The sequence below is a fragment of the Taeniopygia guttata genome, chromosome 1 (genome assembly GCF_048771995.1).
Source record: "Taeniopygia guttata chromosome 1, bTaeGut7.mat, whole genome shotgun sequence".
In the NCBI taxonomy this organism is placed as follows: Eukaryota; Metazoa; Chordata; class Aves; order Passeriformes; family Estrildidae; genus Taeniopygia; species Taeniopygia guttata.
Window position 1 is genome coordinate 96,599,150 of NC_133024.1, and position 19,840 is coordinate 96,618,989.

Sequence of the window (19,840 nt, forward strand, 5' to 3'; positions counted from 1 at the left end):
GGCTGCATTAGCTCTACCATCTGCTAAGCTTCAGCAGCCCTGTTATGTTCTCACTACCATGGCTTATCAGTGCTGATATGAACAGTCCAGAAGGTTCTCTCACTCAGGGCTGAAGAGCCATTTTGTCGTGCTGGAGAAAACCACAAACCCATAACCAAAGATTGAAATGTATATTTACAAACTACACGTGTCTGGGCTCGTGCAGTGACCCAGCTGGCAGGGAACAGCCTTAATCCACACTACAAAACTGCCTTCCCCTTCAGAGAGGCCATGTCCAAAAGGTCTGTCAGAAATAACTCCTGGCCTATGCCCGCTCTATACACCAATGGTGCAGGTGATCAAGCCCAGCACCAGAGGAAGTTCTCTGACATGGTTCAATCTCTGTGTAGCCATGGCCCAAGAGAGCAAAGCAGGAGGCAGAAAGGCAGGCATGGCATTGAGGTATCTCTAAGATAAAGTTACTCATGCTCTGCCATCAAGTGAAAAGACACGAAGCAATACTGTCAAGAGTAAAGCAAGGTGGCATGGAGAGAAGCATCTTCTTGGCTTAATTCAGTCTTCATGATTGTATTAGAGCCATGCTGCCTACTGCCTCACCTTCAACACTATGAAAAGGAGAAGGATGTTCTGGCCTGTGACTGAGCAAGTCAATTCTTCAAACCTGCACAAAAAAGGTAATACTACATTTTGTGGTTTATTTTTGCTGCCCAAACTCCGTGAAATACTCATGTAAGAGTGAACTTGTGTGTATACTCTACAGTTTTAACTCACAACAGAAAACAACCTACATTTCTCATTAATATCAGTGCTATAGAATAATTAACATTTTACCCACATTAGGACAGTCTTTCTGTCTCAGCCCTACTGATAGAGTCACACCACTCTTAAACTGGCCCCAAGCTTCACCCAACCTTCAGCTAGATTAAAGTCAAATGCCAGAAGACTCAAGGTCAGGGTGAGTCCCAAATGATTTGGGTGATCTACACAATTTTTACCGTTCAATGATGTTTTCTTACCAAGCAGACACTGGGATTGCTTCTCCAAAATTACACAGGACATTGTACACTGCAGCTAACAAAGCTGAAGCCAGCAGTGCTATTTACAGGCAGTAGCAAGTACTTCTTTCACCTGCTCGCCAGCACACACCAGTCAGCGGAATCGCATGGCCAAGCTCTTGCACACAAGATGACTTGCTCTTTTCTATGACAGCAAATCAGTAAATCTCTGAAAATACAAAGGATATTTCTCCTTTGGCTACTCTGTTGTGTATTTGACTTGCTGTTGGCAGTCCTTAGCTCTGCAAGAGCTAAGTGCTGCCACGGTGCTGTCTTCATTGCACATTTTAAAACAGATTTGTCAGCTCAGTGTATTTTTCTATTTTCACTCCTGCACAATTCTTCTGATTCCAGAACTGACACAAACCAAAACCCCATGAAGGACTTGTTCTGACACAATGGGTTCTCTGATGGCTGCAGTATGCCAGTTACTAAGGAGATTCCACTGTGTCCAACTCCCTCTCTCCTGGTTCTTCTGGGACAAAAGAACAGTTTGACATTTTCCTCAACTTTGGAAAAGCAAATAAAAAAAAGGAGACCTATTATCTACCAGATTTATTTTCCTACCTTGAGAAGGCTAAGAAGGAGCTTTAGCAGCCTATTTAATCTTTTTCCTTTAGCCCAGAGAAAATTATCTTTCCAAAGGAAAGGAGCTATTCCTCTCACTCTTTGGCAGAAGGTGATCCCATTACTCCTTGAAAAGCAATAGCAGAAGGGATATTCTCATCTCCACAGTAAACCACTAACAGGCTCTGTGTAAGTTGTGCAGATCAGGAAGTTGAGGTTGCATAAGGATTTTCGATAGAGGTTGGTTGTGCCAACTGAAAAGGTACTTGTAATCTCCTGTTCAGTTAATGCTGAGCATTTCACCTCAGCGAATGGCTATCCAATCAAACCATTGTTCAACTCCTTCTCCTACTTAATGCAAAACATTAACATTAGCTGCTAATTAAAGAATTCTCACAGGATATGAAATTTTATGCCATAGAAAATATTTGGGGTGTTTTATACTACTATTGCATTTTATTTTTTATTCTGTGAAAAAACATCTGTAATCTACTGTGCCTTACTCAGCATTTCTGCAATGTTCTTCCTTATTGAGAATTTAATATTGATAATAATATAACAACATTGAAAACTTCAGTAATATAATAATTTTTTTAATTACTTAAAAATTTAGTGTATTAGTCTAACTTTCATCACCATGAAAACCTTGGATATTTTTGTCCTGAAACTTCATACCAGGACAGCAGAAACTCTGTCTAGCTCACAAAATACATACCTAAATACCTGAGAATGCCATGCCCGCCTTTCTGCTGGAGCTTTATACATAAAAATTGAAATTGTGTTTTCTGAAATTATTTCTGAATATTATCAAACCATAGAGTGAAGTTTATTTTCATGACCTGATATAGCACTACTAGCACAGGACATGACCTAAATTGGCTTATTGCAAGAAAAGCAAAATACCTTATTTCTCTTCAACTCCCAGCTGTGACAATGTGAATGATGGACGACCTCAAAGCCTTATTTGTAAGGGCATGAAGTCATTAAGTGCTGGGAAATAGAAAGCCCTTCAAAATGTGATCCAAATGCAGGAATTCACCCATCTACTCTTCTCTTCCCTGGGGAGAGCAAGGATGATCCCTGTAGGGAGATCTGGGTGCTCACTCTCTGGGTACGGCATGGGTGACAGTTGTGTGATCACTTTAAACAATGTGCAAATGGATATTAATCCTCTTCCTCCTCCTTTACTGAATCTTGAAGCTGTGAAATCTTTTTGTTGGAAACCTATTATTTCTCAAAACTATGAGAACGGGACAAATTCCTGCTGTGGAAATATCAACTCCACCCAGATTCTTAGCTCTGCTCATAGCAGCACATTGAAGGCATGACCTCCTTAACTTTGATGCACACTTCCGAGTAGAGGTCACTTCAGCAAATACTTCCAGCAAGACAAATGCACCACACCATTATAATAATAAACGCTATGAGAATCTGGCACAAAATGCTATGATGTGTGAACTAAGTTACATTAAGACAGATAAAACAGCTGAGAAAGGAGAAAAAAATTAACTCTAGTGAGGGAGTGGTCTTCAAGGCAGCTCTTAAGTAAATGTTTTTATTATTTTTTTTAAAGTCTTCTGTGAGGTTTCCTAAGAAAAAAATTGTAAACACAGCCTCCAAAAAATCTTGAGAGCAAAAACTCAACACAGCAAGAAGAGATCATGCACAGTTCTCAAATATTTTTACAGATTCTCCATTTGCTAAAGCTTATTGTTGTTTTTTTAAGGCTATGACTGCTCCCACATTCCTGTCTCAGAATCTACTAAAGCTGTGCTGTTGGCAAGTATTGCTACATTACTTTTAAATGACATTTAGTCCTTTTGCTCTTGGTACTCACGAGCAGGGCTTCAAAATTAAAGGGAAATGCCCTCAGAGATTGCAAAAACAATGGGGATCAAAACCAAAAAAAGTTCAAACATTTGCATTCTGTCTTAAGATAAATTCCAAAGTCCAATTTTATCACCAGTTTGCTGTTCTCACTAACTACTTAATAATAAAGTAACAGAGTTTCCAAATTGACTGCAGAAAATCCGTCCCTGATATTTACAGATTGTATATTTTAATTCAGATGCTAATATATGACCATTGTTTTCTTCTGATAATGATAAGCAAAGCATTATTTCTCCCCATCTTGTTGCAGATACTAAAATTTGAGAAAGACAAAGGGATGAATGTTGACCACTTGCCTCCATGATGCAACATTTGCTACCCCAGTGGGTAAGAGTCACGTTGCGACTACAACAGCAACTCAGCATTGTTAAGCTTCACAGTGAACACTCTTCCTACTTTCTGATGACAACCATACCTATACAAAATTATAAAGTGAAAATTCCAAATGAAAGAATAAAGCTGGTCTGTACACAAAGCGCTCTGACCAGATTTTAGCAGACTTCTTGGGAATGAAAGCCTCGTCTGGTCAATGAGTGCCACTGGCTGGGGAAGGCAGCAGCCCGGATGCGGAGGGCAGTCGTGGTGCAGGGAAAGACCCCTTGAGATCAAGGGTCCCTGTATACCCCCAAGGTTCCTCCAGACAGCTGGTTTAGCCAGTGGTCAGGGAGATGGAGGAGAGTGCTCAGCAGCACACACACACGCACACACAGAAACACGCACACACAGAAACACACATACAGAGAAACACACACAAACACACAGAAACACACACAAACACACAGAAACACACAGAAACACACACACACACACACAGAGACGTGCCCTGGAGGTGTAGGGGAGTGTTACCAAAGAGACACCCAGCCTGGTCTCAGAGGGAGCACATGGAATTTACCAGCCCTGTGCCATCACTGCTTTCAGAAGGATCCCAAACTCCCCCTGAACAGCACAAGGTAAAGTGTAGTCCTGCAAATGCAAACTTGCTCTCCCGATACCTGGAATGGCATGATGTGACAGCACTGGCAGCTGCTCCAGGCCAAAAGGCAAGAATTCTTTTCCAAACTCTTGCAAACTTTTTCATCTTTCCATAGAAATGAAGCAGAGATAGCAACACTGTTTTGACTGCAAATGCTTAATGTAAAAATAAGCTCCTAATGACTTCAGACCAAAGGCAAATTTGCCAGTCGGCAAAACATTTAAGTACATGCTTAGTTTGAGAAGTTTGGCTATCTATTGTATGCAATTAATCTCTTGGATCACAGATGCAGGCTGGGTTTTGTAAGGCTGAGCTATTTTACACATCATCTCGCTTATCCTGCCATCCTTTGACCTAAAGAGGTGCTCACTGTGTTGATTATAGTGAGGTACAAGACAACTGCCTTATATGTTTAACAGGCAGATGAGAGAGCTCATGCTTGAAAAATCCTACCCTTAGTGGCAGACCAGTAACTCAGTGAGACAAATTCATGACAGCCACATTCATTATATGAACTCAGAGACTGCCAGTAAGACCCAGGCCGAAAGCTATGTCACTTCAGAGTAATTTTATCTCATAATACCAAGGTAAACAAACTGCATCTAACAGTTTACTTGCTCAGCTACCACCATCCAACACAACCTGGTTTTATCAATTTCAGCTACAATGTAAAATATTGTAATCCTTCTGACACACTCATTCACTTCAGAATAGCTGGCAGCAGGAAGACAGTGATTCATTGAGTTACATCAGTGTCGAACAGCTTCCAGTGACATAAAACCAGAGCACAGCAAAATGAACCTGACTCACTGGATCTTCAGACAGAGACAATCCATTTTAAAACAAGTTTGGAAGATGAAAACACACCAAATATAAGGAATATCCTGGTTATTGTTCTGGTTTATCAGTACAGAAATAGTTTTGAACGTGGAAGTTTACAGAGTAAATTAAATTCTGTGATTTTTTATATTTTATGATAAAAAACTTCGCCTAAAAATGGGATATGTTCATACATTTGTATTCAGGCAGCTTCGTATTCATAGACATCCATTATATCCTTTAAATGAAAGGGGGGAAAAAAACCCAAAATCTTGTCCAGTTTCAAGAAGCTTTTTTTTTTTCCTGTACTTAGTCAGAAAGTTCAAAAGTGTTGAGTATTTGGAAAAGGTTATCTGCATAAGAGAAACTTGACCATTACATTAGGAAAAGAGAACTGCAGATTTTGGAAACTATGATATCTGTTTTTTTCTTTCCTGCTTTAGTGTTTTAGCTAGTACAAAAATATTTCCCATTCCTCTAAGACCAGATGGATTTGAGTTTTAGCCTTGTGGACTGCAGTGGCAAAGTTGAAACAGAACTGGAAACACAGGGTTTTCATTCTCATGAAATGGTAACAGTTTAAAAATTTAGTTTCAGTTCATGAGACCCATAACAAAACACTCAAAATGTGTTATAGCAGGAGGCTCTGTTCTCCTGGGGAAACAGACAAAAAAAAAGTTTACCACATTGTCTCATCTGCCTTTTCACCTGTCAAATCCAGAATTTCTCAGATGTTATGACATTGACCCAGTATATCCATGTAGGCAACTCTAAACTGGAAATTTATGGTTTCCAGACTCACCTGAACAGACATTCTAGTACACCTTGTCAATTTAACATCTGCATCTTCGAATTGCCAGAAATTAATCAAACTTTGTAAGTTTTGACACACCAAATCTGAGACTTTTCTCATGGAAATATTTAACTTAAATTGTTCTGTCTTCTTATAGTGCTTTTCAGCACCCAAAGGATACTGAAAACCTTCTCTAGAAAATGATGCCATCCTAGGTGTTACAACTGACTCGGAGCATAGCAGAATGATCAACACAATGCTTGGCTTTGCCATCTGTTCTCAGGCAAGGAAAAATGCTAAGGTAACATACAATGGATAATAACTTCTTTGGAAGGTAGTAACACCTCTGAAATGCTAGCAGAGCCTGGTGAGACCTGAGGTGACATTTCAGTTTCTTCTGATTTTGTCTGTATAAACAAAATCTCCACCACAGACAGCCTGGCATTCACTGACTGCCTGTGAATCTGTATACAGAGACAGATTGCTACAGCACCAGTGCTTATATTTGTTACACAAAAACCCAAACACCAAATATTTAAAAGTGCTGTGTCAAGATACCTGAAAAACTAAACGCCTCAGTAGCCTCATGGGTATAAGTTAGGAGAAAGCAAAAGAAACTTCTTTCCTGCATGCTCCACAGCTTGAATTCAACCACAGGAGACAATGTATGAAGTCATAGGTGACATGGACATATATGACACTGTACTGTGGAGCTCAGACACTTTCCCCTGAAACACCTCACAAGGATAAGCATCTGGCATGCTTCTTCTCTTATCACAGAATCATAAACTGGTTTGGGATGAAAGGAACCTTAAAGGTCATCTATTTCCAAGTCATAGGCAGGAATACTTTCCACTAGACCAGACCGTCACACCCAACTTGGCTGTGAACACTTTCAGGAATGAGACATCCACAGCTTCTTTAAGTCAGCTTCTCTCAGCAAATGTTTCAGAGCCCCAGTACTCTTAAAATAAAGGATTTCTTTCCAATATCTAACTTAAACCTACTCTCTTTTAGTTTAAAGCCATTACTCCTTGTCCTGTCACTATTATGGTTCTATTATATCATCCTGTCAATTGAGGAAGAGAGTATACTAATAAAATAATAAGACCCCCCATTTTGGAAAATAGAATAGTGTTCTTTTGTGGTTCAAAAAGATGCAGACCACCAAATCACAGGGAAGACAAAATGTGGTCCAAGACCTTTTATTATATAGTCCAGACAGCATAACAGGCACTGTCCTCAAGAGTCAACACCTGCCACCAGAGTATACATGCTAAATTTACAGCAAGAACACAAAACAACCCGCATCTTTGCAGTTCTGCATTCATCCAATGGCTACGATTCAAGAGCTGCTGGCTGCACTGCCAACCAACAGCCAGATGCAGAGCCTACCACCTCTCCAACACAGACTGATGATGGCCCTCCAGCAGCAGCTGGTGTGAACCTCATGCTCTGTGGTTTCCCAGCAGCCCAGCCTGCCAAGCCAGCTCAATCTGCACAACTGCACCTGGGGGAGCAACCAAACCACTCGAGCAGCCTCAGCATCCTTCACATCCCAGCCATCCCATGTGGCCCCAACTTTTATGGGAATCCCACCTGCCCAGGTGTCCCATGAACTCACCACCCTGTCTGCTCCTGAACATCTGGAGCCACAGTAGTCCACCAAAAAGAAAAAGTAGGAAGCAGCAATAAAAAAGCTTCTCCCTCACACCCGCCCTCCCCCTGAGTCAGAGTGTGTTAGTTAAATCACTGTATCCATCTCTGTGCAGTCACACTCTTGTCAGGTTGGGATTGGTTTGTATCAGTTTAGCTTCTGCCAGATCGGAGCAAAAGATAAAATTTTAAACCTATTTGTAATTAAGCCAGATATCTGATCTGACAGTCATTTCTCTCCGTGGAGCTGTGATATCAATACACATGATATGCCTGTCAATACACTTGAGTCTGTCCTGTCAACGTTCATTAAGTCACATGGAATTTCAGAGGAAGAAGTGTGTATTAACAAACCCTGCAATGCTGTACAAAGGAAAGACGACACTTTGCAGGACCTTGCATCCTACAGGAAAATATAAACATAAGCACCATGGCCTTTGCAACAGAGAGAGTTAATAACATGTCCTGTTATGTTTAGAAGAAACAAAACATGCTCACTAAGTGATTCAGAAGGCATGAAAATTATAGGAGTTTTTTTTAACAGTGCAACAAGCTTACACAATTTTTAGCTCACTGCTTTTCTCCTCATTTCATACTTTAAGCTCACTAATGCTTTTACTCATGAAAAGGCCAAAGAATTTCATTCTTTCAGTATCTTTAAACTCATTTCTTATCACCACTAGAAAAGAGACAAAACACAAACCCCACCACCACTGCACGAGAGCTCTCTTTAAGGCTGGTTTTAATTTCATTTTTCCTTTTCCTTCAGGATTAAAGATCAGGAAACCAGAAAAAAAAAAAAAAAAAAAGCTGAAGCATTTCAGGCATTTTCACTTGCTTTCAGAAATCAATCCATCTCCTGCAGTCAGCAGTGCATACCTCCATTAACCCTCCTCCTCAAAGAGCACTCTAACTAAAAAAAAATAAAAGTGTGTAAAACGAAAAGAATAAAAATTCTTCCAGACAAAAATAAAACTAACAAACAAAAACTCAAACCAAAAAAACAAACCAACCAACAATTCTTTCAATGAACTTTGGATTTAAAAGGTGAACTTTGGTACATGTTGTACCAAAACCAGCACAGTGACTGAACTGAAAACATTCTCCTGAAAAATGGTGACACTGGGGCTTGAAAAGCTACCATATACCACTTTATAAAGACTACCTGATAACTTTATTCTGAAGAAATTACTTGAAATACAGACATATTACTTAAAATACATATGTAATCCACACCGCGTATGCATATTGTGATTGAACTTGACTTTAGACAGTGAGAACATGACACTGTTACAAACTACCCTGCACTTCTTATAAAAATAGAGAGTTTTGTTTTTGCAAATTATACAAGAACACAAGACCATACTGATTCTCTTACTAAGGAGGAAAGAGAAAAAAACCTTTTTTTGTGAGAACCGAATTTAATAAAAAACATACTATTAAAATCACCAGCTTCACTAGCTCCATGTCACAAGAGAGCCTTAACTATTTATATTTCTGCAAATAGGCACACTCTCACAGGGAGTTATTAATTATAATATCCCTAAATTAAATTTGACAGGGTTATACCATAAAAGTCAGTACAATTCAAATCACAGTGCCAGTTCACAGGATGTATCAGCATCCTCAATAGACATATCTCAGGGAAAGGCAGGAGAGAGGTATTTCCTACCCATGCAGTGAGGACTATCACTGGGCTGGCATGCTGGGAGTGGATTTATGCCACAATTGACACAATTCACTTCCCCAAAGAGCCATGAAAACAACGAAAGAGGTTTCAATCTCTTCAGTAATAAAGATCTTGTGGAAGCCAGTGCCACATGCCTGTCAGCCCGCTGTGACAGCAGAAGTGCTGGCAGAGCTCCCAGCAGAGCTGGCAATGCAGGGATTCAGAGATTCAGCCGCAGCGGTGAGCGCTGGCTGCTGGGCACTCCCCCGGCGTGTGCCAGCAGCAAGCACAGGAGGTGCCCCCGGCACAGGCTCCAGCTCTGCTGCTGCCACGCACACCCACACCCCCAGAGATGCCCACTGAGCCTCGCAGAGACTGTGCTTCCAGCCCCTTAAACATCTCTGCATTTCTCTTTTGCTCTGTTCAGCAGGAACAAAACCAGCCAGAAGTGACAGGGCTCACCTGTAGTAGGTGCCTCTGTGTCAAACTTGTGTTGCTGGCAGCAGCATCAGCAGAGGCCACCTACAATGCCTGGCTTTAGGTTCAGGCACCAAACTCTGACCCTCTTCAGCATCACTGCCAAAACTGCTCTTCAAGGCACAGTCTTTTCTGCTCTCATCTCCTTTATGCACAATAGAATTGCTAAAGATTAGTTCTTATTAGCTTAATTGTCAGGGCAGCATCTCCTGAAGCCAAAAGAAAGTCAGATTTCTACTACTAAATCCACTTTTCATCCAAAATATTCTGTATTTTTAGAATGCATGGCCAATTAGGAAAAAAAAATTACTTTTTTCTCCATTTTAAAAACCAAAGAAATGTAAGAACAACAGTAACCATTTAGAGAAAGAAGGAGGGGAAAAAAAGCTTCATTTGACTCCAAAATAACAGTTTGCTTTTCTAATCAAAGTGAAACCTAACCTCCATATTGTTCTGCTCATCCACAGAGACTTTTATTCTACATACTGGCAACATCCCCCTGCATGGATACTCATTCTAAGAAAGTGTAAATGGTATCAAGCACTTCAAAATAACTGTATGTTAAGTGTTATTATTTAAAAGGCAAGTATTTTATACACTACACTGCACATCTTGCAGAATACCATTATTTTAGAGAGTTCCTTAGTGTCCATTCCAGCCTTAGGAAGCTACACACAGCTCATCTCAAAGTCCGACAGAGAAGGAATACAGACAACTGGAAAGGAGCTAGTGCAGCACAGGGGATCATGCACTTCAAATCATCTCTAACTCCACCACGTGGGATTGTCCCACAATTGTAACACAACACAAACAAAATAGTTTAAACCTCTACTTGCTTCCCTTGAATTGGTCCCATATCTGCCTCTGGATCTCAAAGAGCAGTTTACAGCAATGAAAATGTTTACACACAAAACACAGGAGGCACAGTTCCCAAGAAGAGAAATGCAGCAGCAATGGGGCAAGAAAAATCTACTTTCCAAAAGAGATGACTCAGATGAGAAAATTAAAGGCAAAAATAGAAGAAGACAATTTAAAAAAGAAGAGATCAGTATTGGTGGGGGGAATGGGTAACAATAAGCAGTACTGGACTGACAAAACTAATACTGATTAAAGATTTACTAACCTTATAACACAAGTAGAAACAAGAACACTGAATCCAAGTGGAAGATGTTCAGCTTAGTTTGTTGTTAGAGCTGATTTGCAACTTAACACTGGACTGATTGCCTTCATTTGTTTCTGAGAACCAAAGTGAGACTTTTAGAGAAATGAGAACCAGGAACTGGTATCAGAAAAAGGAAGATACAAAATGAGTTCATTTGAATGAGACTGGAAAAACCAGAGGCAACAACAGCCTTCTGCATGTAGGCCAGTGGATCTGAACAGCAACTAAAATCTTGTGTATCGACATTTTGAGGGATCTCTGCATCTTCTCCCCTACTGGCTTACTATGAGCAGGCTTTCAAGGTCACAAATGACAACTCAGATCCCCAATCTACTGGGAAGAACACTGGCACATTAACCATTTGCAAACACAAGAAATGCATATCTCTGAGTGCATGCCTCTGAAAACCTGTCTCCTAAGATGGAAATTTTGCAAGAGGAAGTCAGCTCTCAGTTAGATGTCCATGTACTACCACCTTGCAATGACTTATAACTGTCATCTATGATTTCAGAAAGGTCCATTTTCATGATGACCCTGACAAAAGACATGAAGCGACAAAAGAATGAGACGCCCAAACAATCTTTCTTTCACACATAGTTCACTTCTACAAAAATGCTCACTATTTCAATGTCACTTGTTCCAGAATCCTTTCCCCATGGATTTACCACTTCTAAATTTTGACAGCAGCATTACCCAGTATGCTAACTCACACCTGACAGAGAATTATTCCCTTATTTCCTCATGTATTAAGCAAGGAAGAACAAAAGGTATGCTCAACTCACCATGAAGCAACATACCCACTACCTTCACATTCCTCTCCCAGGCATAAAATATTTGCATAGAGCAGACAACTTGAGGAAAATCACCTGCATCTTCCTGAGCTCCTTCTTCTTCCTACAGCTACTGATTTACTGCTGGGAAAAAGGTAACTCCATAAGTGCACATCATATTTGGCACAGGGCTCTGCTTGAACTCAAGAAAGACATAATGCCTTGAAAAACCCCTCCTTTTCTTTAGCCTCAGCCAACTGCAAGATAATTAACAGGACAAAAATCCTGTAAGACGCCAAAAGGGACAAAAAAAAGGGACACCAAAACCAAGAGGGGAAAAATGACAAGAAAAGAGTGGAAACCTCCAGCAGATTGCAAGGGACATTACCTTACCAGCTTGCAACCTGAGAGAAGATAAAGGAGTTTCCTAAGATATAGAACCAAGTTTGGCTGAGAATGTGAGATATCCCATTAAAGACAAGTGAAAAAAGTAGATGAAACTTTTGGGAAAGCAAAGGCACATTGGTGTAAAGCAAAGAATAAAAATGAGACAGAGAACTTACAATAAGAAGATGAAAATCCATGTGAGACCACAAGAAATTAGTTGAAATTCGTCTAGAAAGCAAAACATTTGATTTCCCCAAGAGATTAATCCTTCTGTCTCTTGATACAAGTTCACATGCAAAGACTATTTATTATTGTTCCCTAAAAATTTCAGCAAAGTACAAGAATTCTCGAGTCTAAAAAATCCATGGGAAATTTATCTTCATGACAGCTAAAATCAACCAAATTGCAAAGTTTCAAATATCATAACATGATGAAAAAGAACAGCATGAAGTGACTCAGGTATTTTTCCTTCACTTTACATTCTACCATCAAAGCCATGCAAAATGACTGAAAAACATTATTTTAAAAACAAGAGATTTAAGAATTTATGGGGCCCCACAGGGATTCCCAGCAACTCAGCTGTTTGTGGAATGCAGCTGCCCTGGGAGGCTTCATCTCTTCACCAAGCAGGAGCAATGGGATCCCATCAGATACTAATTGTCCACAGATAATGTTACCAGCAATAAGATCAATTAGAAAATTATCTCCTGAGAGAAGTATTATGCCATTAACTTAAATTAGTCTGCATGTTATCATATGTTAAAGAGTGGAAAATTTCCACAGAACTTAAAACTTAGTGCTTGGAGTCCATTTAGATCCCTGTAATCTGATTAGGTCCTTAATTAATGAAGAGAAAGGGGTGATTTTGAAGGCCTCTAAGGTAGGAATCACTCCCCTGCAGCTGAGAAAGAGAGCAGCCCACAGTTAGAGCAAACACTAAAGAACCCAACTGGAACACACTGCTTTGAAAGAGGCAATTAATAGAGACCTTGACTGCAAAGTCAGCCACTCTCTTGGTTCCTCCCATCCCTTCCAAACCACGTGGGCAGCTCAGAAGACAGCAATTATCCATACAAGTGCAATATCTCTACGAAGAGGAACACTGGTAAGATCAGGAACATAGACATTTCTAGACACAGGCTCTTCTTTCACATGACTTAGTGTTTAAATTTTGTGTCTGTGCAAGGAGAGTTATTTTAGACCAAAGTGAGCTTCTCCTTAAGTTAATGGTTACACACACACCAGTAACTTCAAAAAGCATGCCTGCTATTATTGTCAGATCATATTTGCTCTCCCATCTAGTTATGCAGAGCATGAACTCAGATCAAGTTAAGCATGGCACCAGGGAAAACAGTTTTAACAGTAAAGACTAAATGGAGGGGGCAGAAGAGATCAGAAACAGAAAAAGCAAGGTTAAGGAAGAAACCTCAAGGTGTAATTCCTTCAGCCCTGGTGAGTGTCAAGAGGTGTGGATCAAATTCCCCTTGATCATACTTTGTAGACACAGGTAAGGTACTAATGTCTTTCCTGAGCAGCCCAGGATGCATCCATATACTTAAATAGTGCCTTCCTTCACCCTCTTCCACAGATGCTTGGGCAAGACAAAAATGGTGGCAGTCAAGCATTCACAAAATGAGAGAGGAGCCTCCCAGAGAAGAACCGGGGCAGGAAGGAAAGTCAGTTCACATTACAGCCCACAAACAGAGGAAGGCAAGTAAATTAGTAACTTCATTTCTCCTCAGCACAGGGCAAGATGTAGCTAAAAAGATTCCTGCTCAGTTACCAAATTTCTCCTCTTCAAAACTGTAACAAATATGTTCTGTGCCTCACTGAGCTCTCCTAATAAACACACACCTCTTTCATCAGACTATGAATAAATTACCGTGGTAAAGTTTCTGCCTTGGTGTAATATGCTAATCTGTAATGATTACAGAAATGTACATACTGCTGACATCTCCCAAGCACTGCACAAAGAGTAACTAGCTGATCAATGAACACTGCACTGGGGACTGTTAACACAGGATTAATGTGCTCATAAGTATGTATGTGGCTAATGTTTATGGTCAGCATTTAATTTATGTGCTTGATTTCACCTTCCAAGAAAGGTCACTCCCTTAAGGCAGGTCATCTGTCTGCCTGCAAGGGAAGGGTGAGAACCAGGAAGCAGTGGCTGACTCGGTGCCAGACCCTGCCTGACAGTGGAAAAAGCAGCTTCAGAAAAGCCCTGGAATGGTCCCAAAACCTCCCTGCCTCCCGAGCCAAGTGAAGAGAGGGAGAGAAAACTTTACAACTTAGGCGGGGTAAGGCCGGAGGTGGCTGACATTTCAAACAATAGCACACTAAACTGGAAAAGTAAACCTTGGGACACAAAGCAGGAGAGGAAGAAGAAGAGCGGGCATGGGCAGGAGAGCACCCAAGTGTTTCTTTCTCAAGCCATTCATCACTCCATGTGTCCAGGTTGTCAGAGCCAAAGAAATCTGGCACCACCTCAGCCAACATACAAGATTTGTTATCATTTTGAGATCCTGATAATTTGTCTGGTAAGATCCCAAAAAGTAAAAGATGAAAAAGGCAATGCAGCACTATCTCTCTATGGGTAAACAGTTCCTGTTATTACGTTCCTGTGAGCACATCCACAGCCTGAGGGGGATGATCCATGAGTGACCAGTCTTAAACCAAAATAAGACCATGTTAATAAATCTCTAGATTGGCTACATGCAAAGCAAATCAAGATTTTTTTATTGTAATCCCATTAGCTGAGAGCTCTCCAGTTTAGCTTTTCCCAACATGCCATCTCCTCTTTCTAACCACAGTTTGCCTACCCATTTCTGAGCTCCAGTCTGAGAAGACAGGCCACTCCACTGCCAAGCAGTTGTTTTGTGGCAGCAAGGTAACTGCACAGGATTATTATCTAGATGTAAAATCTTAATTGGTGAACGCTCCTGCATATTTAACTAACAGAAAAAAACCCTCCAGCTTCTGTTCTCAATTGTTTATCTCCTATGTTACATACCTGTTTGCAGAGTTTAGCAATCAACAAGTGGTACAATTTCATTTGACTGAGATATAAGCTAAACAAGGTAGGTGGGATCACCATCACCATGAAGGCCATATTTCTCTTCAGAAAGAAAACCCAATGTCAACTAGAGAGACCAAGGCATCTGGGAAATGGTACAACCATTTCCCCATTCTGTTTTCATTTCCAGGCCGAGATGCCCTGTTTGCACATGCTGGGGAAGGGAGAGCCAGTCTTGGATCATCATAACTCCCAGCTTGCTCTCCTCCAGCCCACGAGCACAGCTGCTTGCCAAGGGAACCTACACTGTCAACAGCACAATTTTCCTGCATGAGAAAAGAGGCAGCCTTGACCCACACTCCTGAAAAGAGGAATCTCATCACAAATAGCAGAGGCTCTTCCAAGGCTGCCTTTGCTTCTGCAGAAAAAGCAATGACCTGGCAGTATGGAAGCTCTAAAAAGCTGACAGCTGCTACAGTCTTACAGCCTGGCTTGATTTACACCCCTGAATAAGTTACCACCAAATCAATGACTTCACAATAGTGTGGTAAAGTAATCATTATTTTTGAGAAAAATTCGTATTCTGACAATGTGCCAGAATTTGGCATTTCTAACACAGATGCTCTATGGCAAACACATCTAGGAAGGGGTGAACCAGTGGCTGCCATTCTTCCATAACTTCTTTTAGGAGTTTGCACTGTTAAATTTAGGTGGCAGAAGCTGCATTTGTTCATCAGTGAGCATTGCAAGTACCATTGTTGATGCTCCTCTCCTTATTTTGCCCTATCAGTTTTGTTAATAGAATTCCCCATTAATGAGTGTCAGCACCAGCTTCTACTAACAGAGATTATTTCTATACCCATAAATACATGGAGAGCTATGTAACCACCCAGGCTGCACCAATGCATCGAGAGCTATGTAAATTCTTTCAGTCAGAGCCTTGATGTGTGCACAGTTCAGACACTTCACCAGCACCACCACACAGGCAAGGTGGCAGTGACAAACCCACTGCTTGGCCAGGATGCATGGGAAACAGCAGAAATACAAACCAGGATGAAAGACTTGTCAGACCTGTGAATGTAAATAAGCAAGACACAAAGAAGTGACAGCCCTACACAAGTACTGCTGTTACATTAGATGTTAAACATGCCTCCTTGTAAAACTGCATGTAACTATCAATATTCTGGGCAATGTGGATTATATAAATAATTAGAAACAAAGGCCAGGCCTCACTGAAAACTCTCCAAATAACTTTGGGTTAAAAAATACTGGGTTAAAAGGGCTGCAGCCCTTTTTGCTGCAAGGTTGGGCTCACATTTAACACTCCGGGATATCATATATCAAAGAGAGTTTCCTCTTTCAAAGAGCTGAGTGCCTTTCTTAGAAAGCTACCAGAACTTCTTTCCTTCTATTTTGGCAGTCTCATGTAACCAAACTTATCATACGCAGACATTAGGCAACAGAGATAACACTCCATAACTCTCCATATAGTGGACCAGGTCCTGGATAAAAAGACCTACTGCAACTGGTCCAAACAGGGCTGGAACTGTCAAAAGTTTCACTCTCAGGCTATGAGCACAGCTGATCCAACAAACTCAAATCCAACTCCTTTTAGCAGAGCATCAATTATTCGATTACAAAAGTCAGCCTATCTCATCCACTCCTTATCTGCAGCTAACTCTGTAACTCTCACGTAAGGCTACAGCTTTCACATTGACTTGCCAGGTTTCACACACTATGGAAGAGCTTTTCCCAGAGGCTCCAGCAATGCAGCACCATGCACCAGCATTCCACGCTGAATTCCCATGCTCCAGGCACCACCTGGACATCTCTGCCAGGAACCACCACACAGCAGGATGGTTACAGTGCAACAATGATGCTGCCAAGGGGGTGTTTCTTCACAGGATGCGATCCAGGGATACTCAAGGACTCCTTGGAGAAGGCACATCCTCCTCGCCACAGCCTCGCAGGGTGACCTCTCTGCAAGCTGCAAGGAGCCTACTGCACAAAGCCCCATTCCTTAGCTAAGGGAACCAGTTAGGAAGGGGTTCACCCACCAGGGACTGCCCCTCACAGAGAGGACAAACTCCTCCTGAGGTCTGAGAATGTTCCCTCTGTGTGTCCCCGAGCCTCCCCAGCCTGGCAGCACTTTCACCGCCACCTTGAGCATCACCTCCCCAGCCAGTGACTCAGCTCACCCCCCTCCTGCCGCAGAGGATTCAGCAGCTCTCTTTGATGCTAGGCTGACTTGGGCAGGGCAGGCTGCACAGAGACAACCAGGAGACATCTCCTCTACATCACCTTCTTATTTTCACTGCTAGGAAGCTGTGCAGTCTGTAAGACCCATCTCCCTGCTTCAGCTTTGGTTTTTTGGTGGTTTTTTTTGTTTGTGTTGAATATAACATTCTACTGTTCAATTTAGATCAGTGCCTTTAGTGGTGCATTAGTATTAAACTAAATGGAAACCCAGTCATTCCTACAGTTTTATATATGACCTTGTTAACCGAGTAAAATCAATAGAAACTAAATCATTTTTTTTTTCTACACAATAAAATGAAGTGGTCCCTCAGGTGAGCTTGTGCATCTTCCTTAGAGAAAGACAAGGAGATTGGAAAAACACATTCTATTGTAACAACGTGAACTCAAGCCAGGTCAGCTTTCCTTTAAAAGACACAGTATTTTGCTTGCTAAATTTAATTTTTGTGGATAATTCTGCATATTGTCTCTTAGTATTAACAGCTGACCACCTGTTTCCATAAAGAACTATTTGCTGGAAAACATAGAATTATTCTGTTCAATTTTCTAAATTACAGTTTTCTATCTTCAAAAAATGCTGAAGACAAAGACAGGAGTGCTCTTTTCTGATAATAAAATACTATCATCAGTTGCATAAACTGGGCTTCAGTTCAACTCCTTTGGTCTGTAATGTCATCACCATGAAGGCAGAAAAATCTTTGGCTTAATGCTACTTTGAAAATACTTAAGAGTAGCTATTTCTAACCATTTAGCAAGAATTCATTTTCAAGACAACTGCAAATAAATTCCTGCCATTTTTAATCTAGGGAAAAAAATAAGTAAAAAGAGATGACTACTTTTCTTTCAAGTTTTGTAGGAAAAAAAAAATGCATGTGTAATATCCATTCCCAAAAAACTTTGAAATAACACTAGCTTAGTGTTATTTCAAAGTTTAGGTTACTAAATTAAACTGGATAAGATTCTTCTGAATATCTTCATATATTTCTGCCTCAACCTTCCTAAGCTTTTTGCTGATGCAAGTGATGAATGATTAATCTTACAAACTGCAAGTAACCTGCTTTTGCTTTCAAATTATACCATTTCTTCAGGTGAGAAAATCTAGTTTCTCTAATGAAAAATCTGAAGTGGTTGCCTAAATGAGACACTAAAATATTCCTATCACCCAGTAAATCTCAAAGTTTAGTTATTCAGAAAATTTACATAAGTGTGCTGCATGCCTACAGCTGTCTGCAGCATTGGCACACTCCAGATGAGTATCCATGAATCAGAAATCCAGTAATTGTATGAAGAAGAAACTGTATACCCAGTTTTGGCAAAAAAAAATAAAAAAAAAAATCTAATAAATACTTGCATGTACTCTCATGCCAGAGCATAATCTACAGTATTAAGTGGAAGACTTACCTGAAACACAGTTAAAAACAGCTGAGTGGAGAAACCCTTAACTTAAAAAGTATGGGAGGTTGGCATACCATTTAATTGCACCCTGACCATCACACTTTCTCAACAATTTCTTACCTTTTATAACACAATAGAAGAATTTAAATGTTAACATTTTCAGTTATTCCTAAAAAAATCACTCCACAATCACTAACAATTCAGTGGAGCTGAAAGACTTCCACTTTGTGTGACCTAAAGAGTAGAAAGAATGCAAGTTCTGCTGGTGTCCCTGTAAAAACACAGTGCTCTTTGGCAGTCATGGAATACTGGACAAGGGCAGTCAGGTGCCGTGGAGATGATAAGAGCCAGCCTGGAAGCCCAGATGGAAATGAAAAAGTAACTTTAAGGAGCTGAATCAATCTCTTTGATAGAAAAGCAAGAAAGGAGATGGGCAGCAGTTGGAATAGCACAGGCTCCTTAAGATGAGAGAGATGAAAGCAGATTTGTCCCACTGAGGGAGAGATGGTGAGACATAAAGGAAAATCCTGCAGTAGGGTGACCCTGAGGAAGCCTGAAGGAGTGAGAGTAAAAGAGATTTGGAGGTGGGGTTATGCCACCAGGGCAAGTGAATGAGTCAGAGAAGCAAAAATGATAAGCCATCTCAAGGTCTGGGTGAGGATGGAAGAGGAGAGGGTTCCAGGAAGAAGAAAATGGCAGACAGGATGCTATGGGAGGAACATATTCACGTTGCAGAATTCAAACTTTGCAATTTCTTTTCTAGTAAGTACTGGTCACTAACACATGAATATCTAAAAGGAGATCTTTTTGTCAGTCTTCCCTTTAACTAAAATATTACAGTTATTTCTCTCATCTCACGTGAATCCACAAAATGCCATAATGATTGCAAGAAGGCAGCAATTATCCTCTACTGAGTTTTAAAATGCATAAAATTGGTAGAAAAGGTTTATTACTT

General features: G+C 40.6%; 1 protein-coding gene across 5 annotated transcripts in view; it reads right to left on the minus strand.

The window, feature by feature from the left end:
• The window catches only part of ARHGAP6 (Rho GTPase activating protein 6), a 312,106-nt gene that overhangs the window by 80,278 nt on the left and 211,988 nt on the right, over positions 1–19,840 (minus strand). The gene's annotated exons all lie outside the window — the stretch shown is intronic.